The 16,219-nt window shown below is 44.9% G+C and overlaps 1 long non-coding RNA gene across 1 annotated transcript; it reads left to right on the forward strand.

The window, feature by feature from the left end:
* The first annotated feature begins 3,157 nt into the window (after positions 1-3,157).
* On the forward strand, positions 3,158-5,670 carry LOC140216358 (uncharacterized). Its single transcript, XR_011893004.1, has 3 exons — positions 3,158-3,297; positions 4,380-4,499; positions 5,604-5,670. It is a non-coding gene; the product is annotated as an uncharacterized lncRNA (long non-coding RNA).
* Positions 5,671-16,219: the final 10,549 nt, after the last annotated feature.

Genomic DNA, 16,219 nt, shown 5'->3' on the forward strand with positions numbered 1-16,219 from the left:
AGAGAACTTCGCCAACTTGCGCGTAAGAAGTCCCAAGATCTCTGGATTTCAAGTGGCTTCAATTGCAGATTACGTAAACTGGACCCCACGCTACGGCTACAACTGCCATCTAGCCTTCCCCGCGGCGAAGCAACCTTGTTGTGTCGCTTGTGGCTGGGAGTGGCGTTCACGAACGCATACTCCTACCGTATGGGAATGGCCGAGAGCCCGATGTGCGACTCCTGTGGGTGCGAGGAGACCATCGATCACCTATTGTGTACCTGCCCTCGCTACGATGTCCAACGCCTCTCTCTGCGGGCAACTTTACGCAGACTGGACTCGAGATCTTTCACCGAGTCAAAGATACTCGGACCGTGGCCACACCCGTCACTGGCTCGAAAAACGATTCGTGCACTAGTGCGGTACTTGAAGTGCACGGGCTGTTAAGAATGGCCATACGGGGTGGCAACGTGCCAGCTTTCAGCCCGCTGCACGTGTTCCAAGCCCACCAGTCGAAGCGCCCTTCCGAGAGCTGCGGTCGGCAGGCAGCCACGTGGCGCACGATCAACTCCGGAAATTGGTACTTGGCCGCACCACCCGAGACGGAGCAGTTCTACGAAGCCCTCTGACGTCGGCACTGAAAGCTGGGCGGTACCGAGAACTGCGGACGACCGGCAGCCACGTGGCACACGATCAACTCCGGAAATTGGTACTTGGCCGCACCACCCGAGACGGAGCACGGTTCTACGAAGCCCTCGGTCGTCGACTCCGGAGCCTTTGTGTGTATGGGTTCGCACCTGTGTGCCTTTGTGTGTGTGAGCCATAGTGTGAAGCGGCGAGTTTACAATGCTTGGACGAACCTTCCCGACCATTCCTGCTCCGACCCACCTCATCCTCCAAAAAGGCGGGTCATCTTGAATGACGTCGAACTATGACGTCGAGCAAGAGCTTATAAGCAGCGTTTGCCGGCTGCTAGGGTGTGCTCGTGTCGTGATCGTTGTCGGGAGCTGAGTGCTCTGTCATACTAGAAATGTACTAGTGAGCTGTGTGCTCGTAAACTGTTTGCTGTATGTTAGTTTTGCGGGCTCCATATGGGAGTCGCGCTAGTCTGCCAATGTATCCTGCTTAAACTGTTAATATGTAAATAAATCCTGTTCACCGAGTTCCTGTCTACGAACTTCATCTCCTTCAAATGGTGGCAGCGGCGAGATAGTCCGACGACTCCTACATCTGGTCGACAGCGGTAGGATCGTCTGACAAATCTTACAGGGCTTAACAGACCGTTTATACACTCTTAGCACGGTACCTTTTATGGTAACTTGTAATCGCGAGTAACTTATAAAATATAGGTTACATGCGAAATATGTTGATGTTTTAATTAAATGTTGTTACGTATATATATATATATATCTATAGGTTACAAGAGTCAAAATTGACGGATTTAAAGGTTAATTCAGCGCAAAGCGCCTTGTAACCTTTAGATTTTAACCTCTAAAGAACACTGCAGCGCATCAGTGAGGAGACCTACATCATGGATTGGACGTTTGCTGATAAATGTATCCTAATGTGTTTGTGTTCTGCATTTATGATCTGGTTATTACAAACGTAGGACTTCGGCAGTTCGGGCTGTATTCGGTCTTAATTTCTGTCAGCCAAGCAGTTACATTTTTCACGATTTAAAACCAAAAACTAAATCTAGCACGATCGCACTTGCAAGTTCATCTGCGCGCTGTTCTTTGACGTACCTCCATACTTGGCGCACAGCCATATTTGAAATATCAGCAACGAAGACTGTGTCATCGAATGATGTGGCGTGCACTGCCTGCCGAAACCCAGCGGTCGAACGTGACGGAAGCCCCCTGCTCTCGCACGCATTCTAGCCACCATGAGACAGGCATGGAACATCGGTATTTCAACACGAGAAACAAAAGCGGGCGAGTTTCTTTAGAAAAATGAATATTTTTTAACAAATTTTATGTACGAGGCGAGAAAAAAACAGTAGAAGAAAAGCACACGAACGCGTTGGGTCTTTCAGTAAAAGGTTGTTGAAAACATTGGATGGTTCTATCACATATCAATATAATGCAACTTGTCTACTAAAATGTCCCTGTACAGAACCTTTCAGTTGTCTGCATACATTTTCTGCCTTTAACCGGGTTCGTTTCATTCCCTGCACTGCCTTGATGCTGTCAACCAAAACTTTTCCATGCCTCAACCATAAGCGCTTAAGATGAGGTTAATAGTTAGTGTGCAAGAAGCGCGTGCCTAAGAAAACCATGCCGACACGCGGTACCAGCTAGGCAGCGTGCGTACATAAGTATAAACGCGCGGCGAGGGAGCTGGGTATGCGGTACGCGCTAGGCGACCGGCGTAACTGCTTTGAAGTAGACAACAACCTACATGTCGGCGAACCATTCTGCATTGCACTTAGGATGTTTTCTAATAAAACTTGTAACAACTGATTCCACTGCCAGCGTTCTTTGGGCATATTAAGCTGTGCCGAAGATTGACACTACAACGACAGCAAATTTAAGTTACAGCAGACACAAAACGCGCCAAACGTTCAGTGAAATCAACAGGATGCCACTACACTCACATAAAAGCGAGCGCCGTCCGCTCCGTTGCCTTTTGAGGAGACATAGACAGATGAAAAGAGCGTTAAATGTGTGAAGCCGCCAACTGAGAAATGAAATCTTTATCACTGTCCAAACACGAAATGCTTCCACCATCACACCAATAACATCACTGGCACCTCTGACATTTATTTCTGTAATTCATTGCTTGTTTTCATTCTTTTTTTCATTTTTGCTTGTGCCTCTAAGTGCCTCTTTCTAACATGGCGGAAGCGAGCAGGCATCAGCCACACTGGAGTGCGGCCATCCACGGTGCTATCATCTCTCCTCCTCGGTCCAATCAAGATAGCTCGAGTTGCACGCTGGGAAGATTTTAAGCGGGAGCGGGAGGCTCGGAGCCGGCGGGAGTGGTTAGCGCGCTGTCGTCCTGTCGTTGTTGTAGTTGTCGTTCTGAGACCGCCATTATATTTGACTTGTTTGGATACCATCCGATCACCATTGTGTGCTGCCACCACTTGTAGCCTGCAGTAGTTATTACCGCTTCTACTTGGAACTTGCGCCATCCGCTGCACCCTCATGCCCTTGTGCAGCAGAGACCTTTTCGGTGTGTTGCGCGGTCGCTGCAACGTGCCGGGTTGTGAGTGCAAGCGATACACTATTCTGCGCCTGTCGGAAAGTGACAACCTGGTGAGGTGTGACTATTGTGGCCACGTCCCAAATGCACACGGAAAAATATGTGATCTCGGTAAGCAGAACTTTTGCTTTTAATTATTTTTAGGTGGATAGTACGTGAATTCTTCATAGTTCGCAATTCAACATTTGACATAGTGCATGCTCTCGCTGCGCGTGTTTCTGAAAAAGTTATTGTTGATATATTTGCTTCTTTAAGCTCTTCGATTTACATTGAGCTAAATTCGATGTTGTCATGTTGTCATTTTGTGCAAATATTAGATTAGACCTTCCTAAAATATTGAGATTGTCGGCGGGATGAGTTGTGTCAGGGAAACTAAATGACCTCAACAATACGTTTCTTGTACTGGCACCGTGCTTTGGGCTGCCGTAGTTGGCAGAAATAGTTCAGTATTGTACAACTCGCCTCGCGCACCCTCCGTTAGCCATGCTGTGGTGGTGCGTGACTGCCCGCGCCCTGGCCTGGAGGTAATCTCCGGTGTGTGCAGAAGTCGGGCAAGCCGAGGCGGCTCGTGGTTGCATTTCCGCTTTCTTTCGGTGCGCGTAGTGCTGGAGGTCGCGTAATCTCAAAAGTTCGGAGACACGTTGAAGGGAGCAACAAAACAAACGTTCGCTCCCCTCTGCGTTCTTCAAGCCAACTTGATAGCGATTGTTCGCGGTCGTCAAATGAGATATGTTCATTTATGCCTGTGCTCGCGTGACACCATGGTTATTAGTAAGCTAATGATTACTGTTACGGCAGGTAAAACTACGTACCTTAGTTTGAGTAGTGGTCTAATGCTTTGCTATCGCTATTAATGCTTCGCGTTTTGGGTGAGAATACGTGTTTTTTCTATTTTCTTTTAGTCAAACGGGCCAATAATTTAACATGGGAATCGGTGGTTAGCATTGACTAACTGCGAAGAATACACAATTCTCTTTTTACCGCAACGTCACCCCTTCTCTTGCAACTTGCATTCAAATTTCGCACAATGATGTATAATTATATACAGCGTTGTTCCGGAGAATACATGTTGTATAGCTGTCGCACGAATTTTGCTTACGTACGCGTTTTTTTTTTCGCCTAGAGCTCTGCAATGCGCTCTGCATTGCTTTGTGAACACTAATGATGTTCTTTCGTTGCGTCTATAGTTTCAGAAATGAAAAATGCAGCCGAGGCAAAGGCGCAATGCAATGTGCCAGGCACCGTGTCCGAGGCCTCAGTGTCAGATGAAACCGTGGAAGCTTGCACATCTAGTCTCTCCTCAGTACAATATGGTTAGTATAAAGTGGAATGTTAGCCAAAGCTTTTTTGATTGCCTAGTGTATCAAATATTTTAAAGCGAAGCTTTCTTTGCCACTTCCCTCGGCTTTTTCACTGCTGCTGCTGTCGCTGACCTGCACGCGGCGTCGGGGAGTGTTTGAGTACGTAATGTATATAATGTACGCAATGTACGAGAAATTACATGGTACGTGTACATAGTAGGGACGCGGGAGTGGCGTCTGTGAGCCCTTTCCAGCAAGAGCGGCGCGGGCGTCGCCACAATGCCCTCTGGAGCTCTTTAGTCGTCACAATGCCCTCTGGAACTCCTCGGTCATCGACACAATTGCCTCTGGAGCGCTGTAATTACGCGTTAGCCTGCGGTATAAGCATTGTAGAAGCTGCAGCGCTTTTGTACTCACGTGCAAATTTCCAGAGGGGAGATAGCCAATGGAAAGATAATACAGAGAATGCGTAAAGCCAACGCCCTGACCAAACGGATGAATAATAGCTGATATTCGCTCGTGGCGCCTTGCATACATAGTATGATCGCGGAAGAAGGGAAAGACGCCACCAGAAAGCATGCTTCATTTGGGGTCGCTTAAATAAAAGAGACGTCGCTACTAGACATGGCAACAGTTGCGGAGAAACTGTAAAAATGTTAGTTTAAGAATGAAACGGCACGTTTCTGCTATTTCTGAAAAATAAACACCCTGCAAGTTTGTACATGATGACAACTGATGCAGGCGTACAGATGCAAAGCTGCACTCAGTACCGCAGCGTCAAGACGACAACACGCAAGCGGCTGTCGAGCAAATAAACATTTCAGCCACGATGCCATGCGCCCGTGTGAAGAATGGCAGTGCTAAATTACTTGCAGCATACGAACAATGGCGCACAACAATGCCTCGAGCAAACACGCCTCGCTGTTTGGTGTACTACGTAGGCAAACACAAGTGGTGCACGTAAGGTAACATTTAACATCGCATCACGACTGTCGTAGGCCGTCAACATCACCGCCAAATATTGCCAGTGAACGCAAACAGCACAGAAAGCTTTGCTTACATCGATTCCCACAGTGCGTGGGATCTATATATATTCTTTTTCTTTTGTTGCTTTAGAGAAGACTGTCCCAGTAGGTGCCTCCATAGAAAATGAATCGGCCTGCATGCCAGTGCAAGAATCACAGCCTGGCTGCTCTAAAGGTAAATGCATAGCGCATACAGGAAAGAATTGGTTTCATTGGGTGCTTTGTTATCACTTGTTTGTTTCAGACTCCGCACCGTGGCCCCATGTGGAAGAGCCCCCACTTGACAGCCCAGTGGTTGCCATGGAGAAAGAGATCCGCGATACTGAATGCGGCCAAGGTATGTGATGTGAAAGATAATTTACTAGTTTATAAGGGAAACATCTCAAATGTAACGATGCTAAATATTACATTCATGTGTACACTTTTCACATGTCGTCCAGAAAGCTCTCTGCATTCACTTTGTGATTACTTGTACTCACATCCTGTGTCCCTGTTCAGCACTTATATTGTAGCATTATCATTTGTATTGGTCAGTGGTGCGAGTCGAGCGGAGCATCACTACACGATTTAATGTTGTCGCCTTAGATTTTCTTCCCCTGAAATAATACTAAGGATGGAGGCATTGCTCATACTTTATATGCGCTTAAATTGAGGTATGGTAGTATATTGGTGCTATTTTTTATTCACTCCTTCCGTTTAACTAGACTGCACGATAATTAACACATGAAGGCACAGAATGTAGAGAAGGAACAAGTTAATGAAATTAGATGAAATTGTTAAATTATATTTCACAATTTAATTTAAATGTAATTTACTGCATTTGAAAGTTAATAAAGGTGAGGTAAGCAAAAACCGTAAGAGACATCCTGCCGGACGGAACGTGCACACAGCCAGCTCATGAAGTGTGCGATGCTGCACCAATTTACCTGGTGAAATCTCGTTAATGCGTATCTTGTGGGAACAGGGCATAATTACGCGCTAAACGGTAGTATCCTTTAGTGAGATTTCAGTTGTATATAGTTCAGAAAACAAACGAAAATTAGTATTATACTGATTACTTTCAGTAAAATAACATTTCATTGCTTTTTCCTGCATGCTTACTATAATGAGAGCTAAAGGTGAGCCAGTTCTAATTTTCCTTGATGTAGAATGGTTGGGCTCTTTGGGGTTGTGTTGTGCTCTGCAGTACTGCACGTGTTTGGTAAATTTTACTTCGTCAGTTCACATTATACTGTGCATATTTAATGTTTGATAGGCGAATGTTTATAGGCTCTAACTGTCTTTGTAGGCTCCACTGCCCAGTGGTGATATCCCGATTGCAGCTCCCCACGCCTACACATGCAGCGAGCACACGTGTGTTTATGCTGGCAGCAGGCAAGAAATAATTTGGGTCTCGAACGGCAGCCTGGAGCTAGCTGTAATTTATTGTATTTTAACCTACTACATCAAGAACCTCGATTATCCATATGCATTTGCACCATTCCTGGCGCTGATGCAGAAACTGGTGCTTCCCAGCAATGTTGTGCCTAGAGGGCTCATAAATGACAGATTGAAGTGTTTCTTTGCTCTTCTGAAGAAAAAGAATGTGATTTGACTCAGTCTAGTTAACAATTTTCACCTTGCATTAATGTTCACTTGTTGCCAGGAGGTGGTGAACAGATGCATCATTTTGTGCATTACATTTGCGTGCCTTTTTATAACTGTTCAAAATTACTGAGGTAATACAACCATTCATGCAAGTGGCACTTAGTATTGTGCACAAGTATTTTATTTAGCTGCTCAAAATTCTTAAATTCGTGCAATGTGAATTATGGCGGCCTTACTTTGTCACTAAGTTATTCTAACTGCTAGCCTCTAGATGATAGAGTAATTGTGCAGTACTATGCATAGTAGTGTCCAAATGACCTTTTTCAATATTGATTTTAAATAGGTAGTGCATTCAAGAAGTTTGAATCCCATCCTTCACATTGTTAGCTAGACAGTAAAATGTGTCTTGTAGTAATTTTAATAAAAAAATGTTCATGTTTGTATTGTCACAAGGATCCAAACTGAGAGTTCACTATGCTGTAAGCATCACCACTTCCAACCTTTTGTCATTTGGCCCTACAAGCCAGCACTTTGCACATCTCCTGCTTAAGCTTTGTCTGATGTTTGTAAGAGCAACAAGTGGTCTTTTGATGCCAGTGGTGATCAATGCTAACACTAAGGAAACGTTGCTTAGGTATAGATGGGCTGCATGCATGCATGGCCTTGTGGTCTAGTCTTCTTTTTTAGGTTCACCTATAGCCAATACTTTGTACGTTTTTTGCATTGGCTACATTGCATTGGCAACGTCTCTATTGACCTGCTCTAATGCTGCACAGGATGTGTAAAGCTTTTTTTATGTAGTGTCCAATGTGGATCTGAACACAAGTGTCCAGTTTTTGTTCCTGCAATCTCATATACTAATCTTTGCCTTGTTTTCTTGCTTCCTGACAGCAGTACAAGTTTTTACATGGACAGTTAACACGAATTTATTGACGACATGCATGGCTGAAACACGGTGATATGCTTTTAAAAATTCCTGTGATATGATGCAAGTGATAGTATTCTCTTGAATTTTCAGATCTAGTCATGTGCCAGCAAGGCCTGCTGTACTTGTGGTGTATTCTATGTTGTATTTTCAAATAAAGATGTTGCATTCTGAAGTTAACCTTATACTGCCTGTGGAACTGTCAGTTTATACTCAAATTATTTATACAAGCTAACGGTGCCTCCTCCTCAGGCGTTCAAATTGTGTTTTGATCTGTATTTTTGGAACATTACCGTTACATATTTGCTCAAAAGGTGCCGCACGGGGAGTTTCATTTCGTCTGAAATCCCAAGAGATACTAGTATACTAGTGTCATAGTAGCCCTTTGTTGGCTGAAATACAACGATTTAAGTGATTTAAACGAAAGTAAACTTTTGGTACCACATTCAGTTGAGCGTTTCCTTTTTTTTTTTTCAGAGAATTTCATGTGGGCCCCGTTCTTTACATCGTCCGACAAGCCGGGTGCGGCCTAGCAACGGGGAGGCGCCACCTTGGGTTTTGTTCCAGAAAGGCCAAATCTCCGCATGGTACACCGAGCCGGCTGCCGCCAAACAACAGAGGTACGTCATTTCCTTCTTTTGCGGTTCTCTCTGCTTGCGCCTCTTCTTTCTTGCGCGCTTCTTTTCGCGGTCGGATTAAGCAGCCGACAACCATGCCCGGAGAAACGCGAGCCCTCGCGGAGGACGCCACTCGGCCAGTCTTTTTTGGACACTGTCTTTACACGCGGTTGCGCTTCGAAATAGTTCACCTGTACACTTCGTGTGGTTTCCATAGGAAGGGGTGTCCCTGTGTCTCTCTCAGCCTAAGCAAAAAAAAAAAAAAAAGACAAAACTGCATTTTGCTGGCAATTTACGCAAGCCGTAACATCTCTTCGACTGCAATAATATCTAGTCAAAAAATTCTCTAGCTATCACAAAGCACAACAAGGAGGAGCGCGGGAGTACAGATCTCCACTTACGAATGGCATAGCAAGTGACAGACGCATACTGTTTTTGGGTACAATTGTGTAGCTGTTTAGCAACAAATGAAGCAAATTTTTGCTTTGCTTATGAACAACGGCAAGTGTTCAGGCCCTTTACCCGTGCTGTTGCTGTTTTTCTCCTGCGCATGCATTTACGTTTACTGTGTGGATTGTACCAAGGGTTTCATTCAGCATGCAGAAATTAAAAAGGAAAATCAGTCAGCTGAAATTCATTTTTTTTTCATTTTCGCATACTAAATGATACCTTAGGAACAATCCACCGAGTAAACACAAACGTATGTGCTGGAGGATAAAAACCGCAAGAGCGCGAGCCAAAGGTCTGAACACTTGTCGTTAGCAAAGCGAAAATTTGCCTCATTTATTGATTAGCAGCTACAGAACTGTAGCCCAAAAGAATATGAGTCTGTCACTTACAATATACTATTCGAAAGTAAAGAAATTTCTCTGGCTCCCGCGCTCACCTTTGTTGTACTTTTTGGGGTAGTAGGCTGCATTTTGTCTTCGTATTCTTTAGGTCAAACAAGAGATGTTTCGGTATGCGTAAGGTCTGGGTTGCCTGCAAAACGCAATGTTTCTGTTTTTTTTTTACTTAGGTTGAGAGAGACACAGGGACACACTTTGTCCCGAAAACCGAACGAGGTGGACACGTGAACTATTTCGAAGCGCAAACGCATGTAAAGGCAGCGTCCGGAAAGGACTGGCCGAGGGGCTTCCTCCGCGAAGACTCACATTTCTCCGCGCACGGTTGTAGTCTGCTTAATCCGGCCGCGGAAAGAAGCGCGCAAGAAAGAAGAGGCGCAAGCAGAAAGAAGCGCGAAAGAAGGAAGAGACGCACCTCTGTTGCTAGGCGACAACTGCCTGGGCGGAGCATGCGCAGAGCAACGGGCTTTTATGAAACATACCGCAGAAAGAAGCCCGAAAGAAGGAAAAGCCGCGTCCCCGTTGCTAGGCGACGCCGGCTCTATATACGGAGCATGCGCAGCGCGGTGTCCATCTGGGACCTCCTGCAAGCCGCATTGTGTGAACATTTTAATCGTTCAACCGGTATATTGTAAAAGTAACCTTTATATTTAGGCAAAGGCACTCAATACTGTATGCCTATACTAGAGGTTAAAGTGTTGTAACCTCTAGTTGAGGTGCACGCTTTCTTACCTTTAATAGAAGTTAAATTTGTAAAGGTTGCTGTGTAACTTATAAGTTAAAGGTGCACAAATCTGTGAGAATATACCCCTTTAATAAACGTTACCGTGCTAAGAGTGTAGTGTCCTTGTGTATGGTGTCGCTCCCACACGTACTCAGTGCTTCCTCTCTCCCTTTCTTCCTCTTTCTATTCCCCGTTCCCCCGCTCCCAGTGTAGGGTAGCAAACCGGATGCTGTTCTGGTTGACCTCCCTGCCTTTCCTACCCTTGTTTTCTCTCTCTCTGTGAGCCGAAATCATTTCTTAAAGTCTTATGCAGGAAGTTATTTTTAAAGCGAATAGATTTCTTTAGTTCTTTCGGCCGTTTCCGTGATTAGTCGGTGGTCAGTGGGAAGTCGTTCGTTGGATTATAATGGGTAGTCGGACCCGGCAAGGAGAACATTCGTTCGCTCGTACATGCATTAGTTCATGCGTTCGTTCAGGATATTCAGCTACTTAGACAATCATTGTCGATGCTGTCCACGCAATTATTGTTTTGTTTTTGTTTTTGCTGCACAGAGCCGAGGTGCGCGTGTATGGCCAGCATGCAAGGGTTATGTATGTAATTTCTCGGTTGCTTTCATATAAAGCTCGCATGGATATCCATGAACATATATGCGGCGAGATAGCGGCTGACCCAACAGCCAGGCAGCCACAGCAAACCAGGGAATGTGGGCCAACAAATGCTTGTTTTATTACAAACACCGCTAAAACAAGGCAATAGCAAAGGAGGCGATATACACACGCGCGTATGTGTATCGCCTCCCCTGTTCGTGTCTTGGTTTCGCGGCATTATTGTTTCTTTGCCATGCTACCAACACGCTCAGTTTCTCGTCAGCAGAAATCCCTGCATTCATATCAGAAAAGGCATCCGGTTCGAAACAATGCACTGCTTTCGACGACAAATAGACCCTTTAGGATGAGTCAGAACCACGGCCACGGACGCATGCTGCAGCTGCTACGGAAATTGTTCAATGCAGAATGGAGGACACCGAGAATTGCGCAGTGGGTTCCGGAAGGCTTCGCTGCCCTGAACAAGAAAAAAAAAGAACGGACAAATATTCCGATCCGGCCTATAGCAAACGTTCTGCATAAACTACACATCTGTGCTGCAATATGCTGCCACGCAGTTCTTTGGGCTATATATATATATATATATATATATATATATATATATCCCTGCTTAGCTTAGGGCACCGAAGGCTCTTTACGTACATACGTTGCAATGCAGACGAGTTCTCGTTGCACCCTTTCTCATAAGAACACGGTCACCACAACTGATAACCGAACCAGCGACCTAATACTTTGCACCACAACATCGGCGCCACTGAGCCATACTAGAGTGTGCCATACTGGATCATGGTTCAACTCTTTAGAGACGACATGGAACATATTTTTAACTGAACTCAATCCAATGTTTCTGACGCCCCTTTAGAGCCTTACGTTCCAGGACGATTGAATGGCTCGCGACTATGCTGTACAGCCCATCTGTGCCCATTAAATATAGTGCCGTTTGAAAGCGCCAAAGGGAATCATATTCCTCAAATAATGTGTTCGAGGTATTTGAGGATGCATTGTGGCTCATTTTGAGAATGTTTCACGAATTTCGCATTACACTGACTGTTTCCTTCGCGTTTTCGTGTGAAGTTCTTTTGATGGGCATGGGCTGAACACCACATCCTGGAATCGGAAACTTTTTCATACAGAACCGTACAAAATGCACATCACTATAAAGCACGGTTTCATGAAGTGTCGCCTTTCACCCAAATACGTACTATATGAGCGTGAGTCTTCTAGTTCGACATGTGTCTTCTGGAAAGCCTTGTTAATTTATGCGACGAAAATTTGGAGCTCCCAGTACGTATCTGTTGAAAATCTGCTAAATGCGCCTCTAAGTTCGAGTTAAGATTGTTCAGAACTGTTAGACGCACACTTTTAGGAAAGTGTTAAGTGGAGGGACGATGCATCTCGTAGAGCACATTAAAGGTCCTTTACCTCGCAAGCGGTGCTAGTCTAAGCATTTCAGCTAAGCGCAAGTAATTACACTTACTTATCCGCTTCAGTTTTTCAATTGAAGCATGAGTCCTGAATTTAGTGAATAAAGTTAATTAATACATTTTAGGTAATTAGCGATAATAATGTTAACGTTTACGTGCTGCAAATGTCCGCATAGCCACGAAGCTTATCTGCAAAAATGGCAGGGAAGTGGATATGACAGTTTTTAAGTAAATGTGTTCCACATAAGCAAAACCAACCTAGTGTAAATTGACGAAAGATGAAAGGCTAGGGCTTGATGAAAACAAGCTGCTATTGCTGTTCCCATGGAGATATTCAGGGTACTGTCATGCGAGGAAATTTTTGAACAATGAACTTCCGTGTTAGTCTTGGAATTTGTTCATGTTATTTTCCATCAAGATATTGTCGTTCTGCATTTCTCGTGAGTTCATTTATTTGATTATTTGCGTTTCCGCGGCTGCGATCATCAAAAGTGCATAAAAGAAAGAAATTAAATGTCTCAGGAAAGTATAAACCAGTGCGTTGTTATGGAAATAAATAACAATGGCACCCCCAATACCGTGACACACAAGATTCTCAACCTAAGAGAATAACACGACCTTGAAAGTAGAAAATTCAATTGCTCTCCCGCACTTATGCATAACAAAATGCAGCGAGTTTGACACGCACCCATATGTCTCACAAGAGTACCACTGCGTGCAGCTTCTGAAAAATGCATCACGAGTTTGCGTTGAATCGCTGATAACGGCGCCACGGCAACGCGCGTTACATTTTCCCCCGCCTCTTAGCTGCCGTGTATCTTAGTTTCGACCCGACGGAACAAAACTAATTTGCACGTTGGAAACAAAGCTTCGCAAAAAGTTTCGGAGGCTTTGCTACGAAATAAGAGACAGTCGGCGCCGGCACCGACCTTTCCATAAGCAGCGAGAAGCAGCAAATCAGGAGCGAAAGAAAGAGATCTACTTTGTGCGGCACCTGGTGCCATCTCTGAGAACAATGAACGCATTTGGGACATCTCCGGGATCAATAAACGCGCCAGGATGACCTCGCTTGAATCTGAATTAACCCTGCCCTCATCGCAACAGTCCTCCATGGCAGTGACTACGGCTGGGGCTAAATGTAACTCGTTGAGCGCAGTAATTAAAGCGTCCTATACGAGTATGTCGGCAATAACAGCTTCCAGTGCTGCACCTCTTATTAGCTTACGCTCCATTCGCGCCCATTATTTTTCGATAAAGAGAACTCCAACAATGCGCGTTCGAGTTCACTTTATAGGAAACTTGTTGAATAAATAAAGATACGCTGTTGCAGTAAGGACATTCGCGCGCATCACCATTGAGTGATTCATGGGGTTTAATGTCTAGTAGCAAGACTGCGGTCAGGAGGGGTGCCACAGTGGAGGGCTATGGATTAACTTCGGCCTACAGGGGTTCTTTAACATGCGAGTAAATCTAAGCACACGAGTGTTTTTTTGCATTTCAATCCTATCGAAATGATGCCACCGTGCCACGGGACCGAACGTGTGAGTTCTAGCTCAGCGGAATGAGACAGTCACATTGGCCGGGTAGCCTCGTCATTCTGCACTGCCATAGGTGAGGAAGCTCTGCAACAATGCCTAAGCACTGCTATTATTACAACTGCAGCTATAAGAAAGCGACCCCCCCCCCCACACACACACACGCGCTCTCACACATATACATACACAAATGAATGCATTTCTTTTTTTTTTTCGATCAATATATTTTTTAAAAAAGGCAAGATTCATATAGCGCAGCTTAAGGTGTTCAGATCGAGTACCCGAAGAGGATGTTACTTGCGCTACGATTCGCAATGCCCCCCCCCCCCCCCCCCATGTGGCTTATCAGAGATATTTCCTCTTTATACTTTTTAAATATTTACTTCAGGGAACCCGTTTCCCTCGCGCAGCTTAAGCCTCGAGCAGTATTTAGGTAAGCCGTTGAAAGTCATGCGCTGTAATAAGAGTTATGTCGGCGTTTGAGATATCTATGAGCCGACGTTCTGGTACAGGTGTTATGTCATGATTAATTAATTCGTTACGCAGAGCACAGGTGGCGCGCCCTAGGACGACACTGTCGCTCACAGTTTACGGCTGCACAAGTTGTCTATTCGACGAGCAACACTTTAAGCACGGACACCGTTACGCAAAACCCCGGGTCTACTTAGGGAATGAAAGGTTCGCTTTAAGAACGGATCATATTTTTTGTGCGCAATGCGTCTCTCGCCGGGTACAGTTAAGGGAGAATGTGCTTAACTACAGCACAACAATTTAACCGAGATAATTGAATCCGAGTCCCCGCTCTTTTGAAATGGTATAGGCTTGCCTGGCAAAGCAATTTTCAGATCCTTTTACAGGAATGTTGAGAAACTCCATATACCTCATTCACGTCGCATGATACATAACTGAAAACGTTAACAACGAGCGGGAGTTTTCCCTGCACGTCATATACGGGTGTGCTTGTTGCCAAGTTGCCACACATTAGGTGTGTCGAAACCGTGACAGGGAACGCGCAATCACAAAAAAATGATAATGTTGTCAGAGGGTGAAAAAAAGGGATTGCAGCAAGCCTGTATAGACCCAGCGCATCGCTGCCTGGGACCATCGAGATCGAAGTAATTCCGAGGGCCAGCGTCGTGCAGTCTGTTTCACAATACTATATGTTCTGTGCTCGGCAGTGAAGAAATCTTGAGCCTGCAGCAAGGCTCATGATCAATAGTAGCTCGATATTTTGTTTTTTCTGTCTGGCGGCACCGGGTTTTCGGGTATAAGAGCTGCTCGTGGAGAAATATGCTGGACAAAAGAAAAGAGTGTCGGTTTGATGGCAGGTCGTTGCTATCCGTCTTTCATGTTCTTGAAGCAGCGAACAGCCGCCGAGCCCTCAGTTGCGCCGAGGGCTCGTAGTAACAATGACGCCTCGTTCCTTGGTTTTGTAGGCGTTTGTTAGCGAATTACCGTGCATTGACGATACATACTAGAAGCCCTCGCATCAGCATTGAAAGGCTAGTGCCACTTTTCGCGAAACACTTCTTACGCCAGGACTGTCCGTAAGGACAAGTGCCAGCTAACTAAGGTGTCGAACATGTTGGCGAAGGTTGTCACGTAATGTCAAACATGAATTACGAACAGAAAGCTCTGTGAACTCCGTCCTTGACTTCGTTAGAAAAACACGTGAACATGGTAACCTTTTATACATTATATCGTATTGTTAAGGAGTAGCACACGTGCATGGTCTAAAGTATTAATACAGATTCACGAACAATTTATTAAAGCGCCTGCCTGAACAAAGCACATACCGCGAATTAAAACACCATCAAAATATGAAAAAGCAATGTTCTGGTCGCTAGGAAGAAAGAAGTCCCGAGTGAAGTGTTTCGAAGAAACCAATATCGTATCAGTCGTAACCTATAAAGTATTTACTGAGGTAATCGCATATAGAATCAGGAACACCTTAGACTTCTGTCAACCAAAGGACCAGGCAGGATTCCGTAAAGGCTACTCAACAATAGACCATATTCACACTATCAATCAGGGGATAGAGAAATGTGCAGGGATACAACCAACCCTTATATATAGATTTCATTGATTACGAGAAAGCATTTGATTCAGTCGAAACCTCAGCAGTCATGGAGGCATTACGGAATCAGGTTGTAGATGAGCCGTATGTAAAAATACTGAAAGATATCTATAGCGGCTCCACAGCCACCGTAGTCCTCCATAAAGAAAGCAACAAAATCCCAATAAAGAAAGGCATCATGCAGGGAGATACGATATTTCCTATGCTATTCACAGCATGTTTACAGGAGGTATTCAGAGACCTGCATTGGGAAGAATTGGGGATAAGAGTCAATGGAGAATACTTTAGTAGCTTGCGATTCGCTGATGATATTGCCTTGGTTAGTAACTCAGGGGACCAACTGCAATGCATGCTCACTGACCTGGAG

This window comes from Dermacentor andersoni, chromosome 3, assembly GCF_023375885.2.
Source record: "Dermacentor andersoni chromosome 3, qqDerAnde1_hic_scaffold, whole genome shotgun sequence".
Taxonomy (NCBI): Eukaryota; Metazoa; Arthropoda; class Arachnida; order Ixodida; family Ixodidae; genus Dermacentor; species Dermacentor andersoni.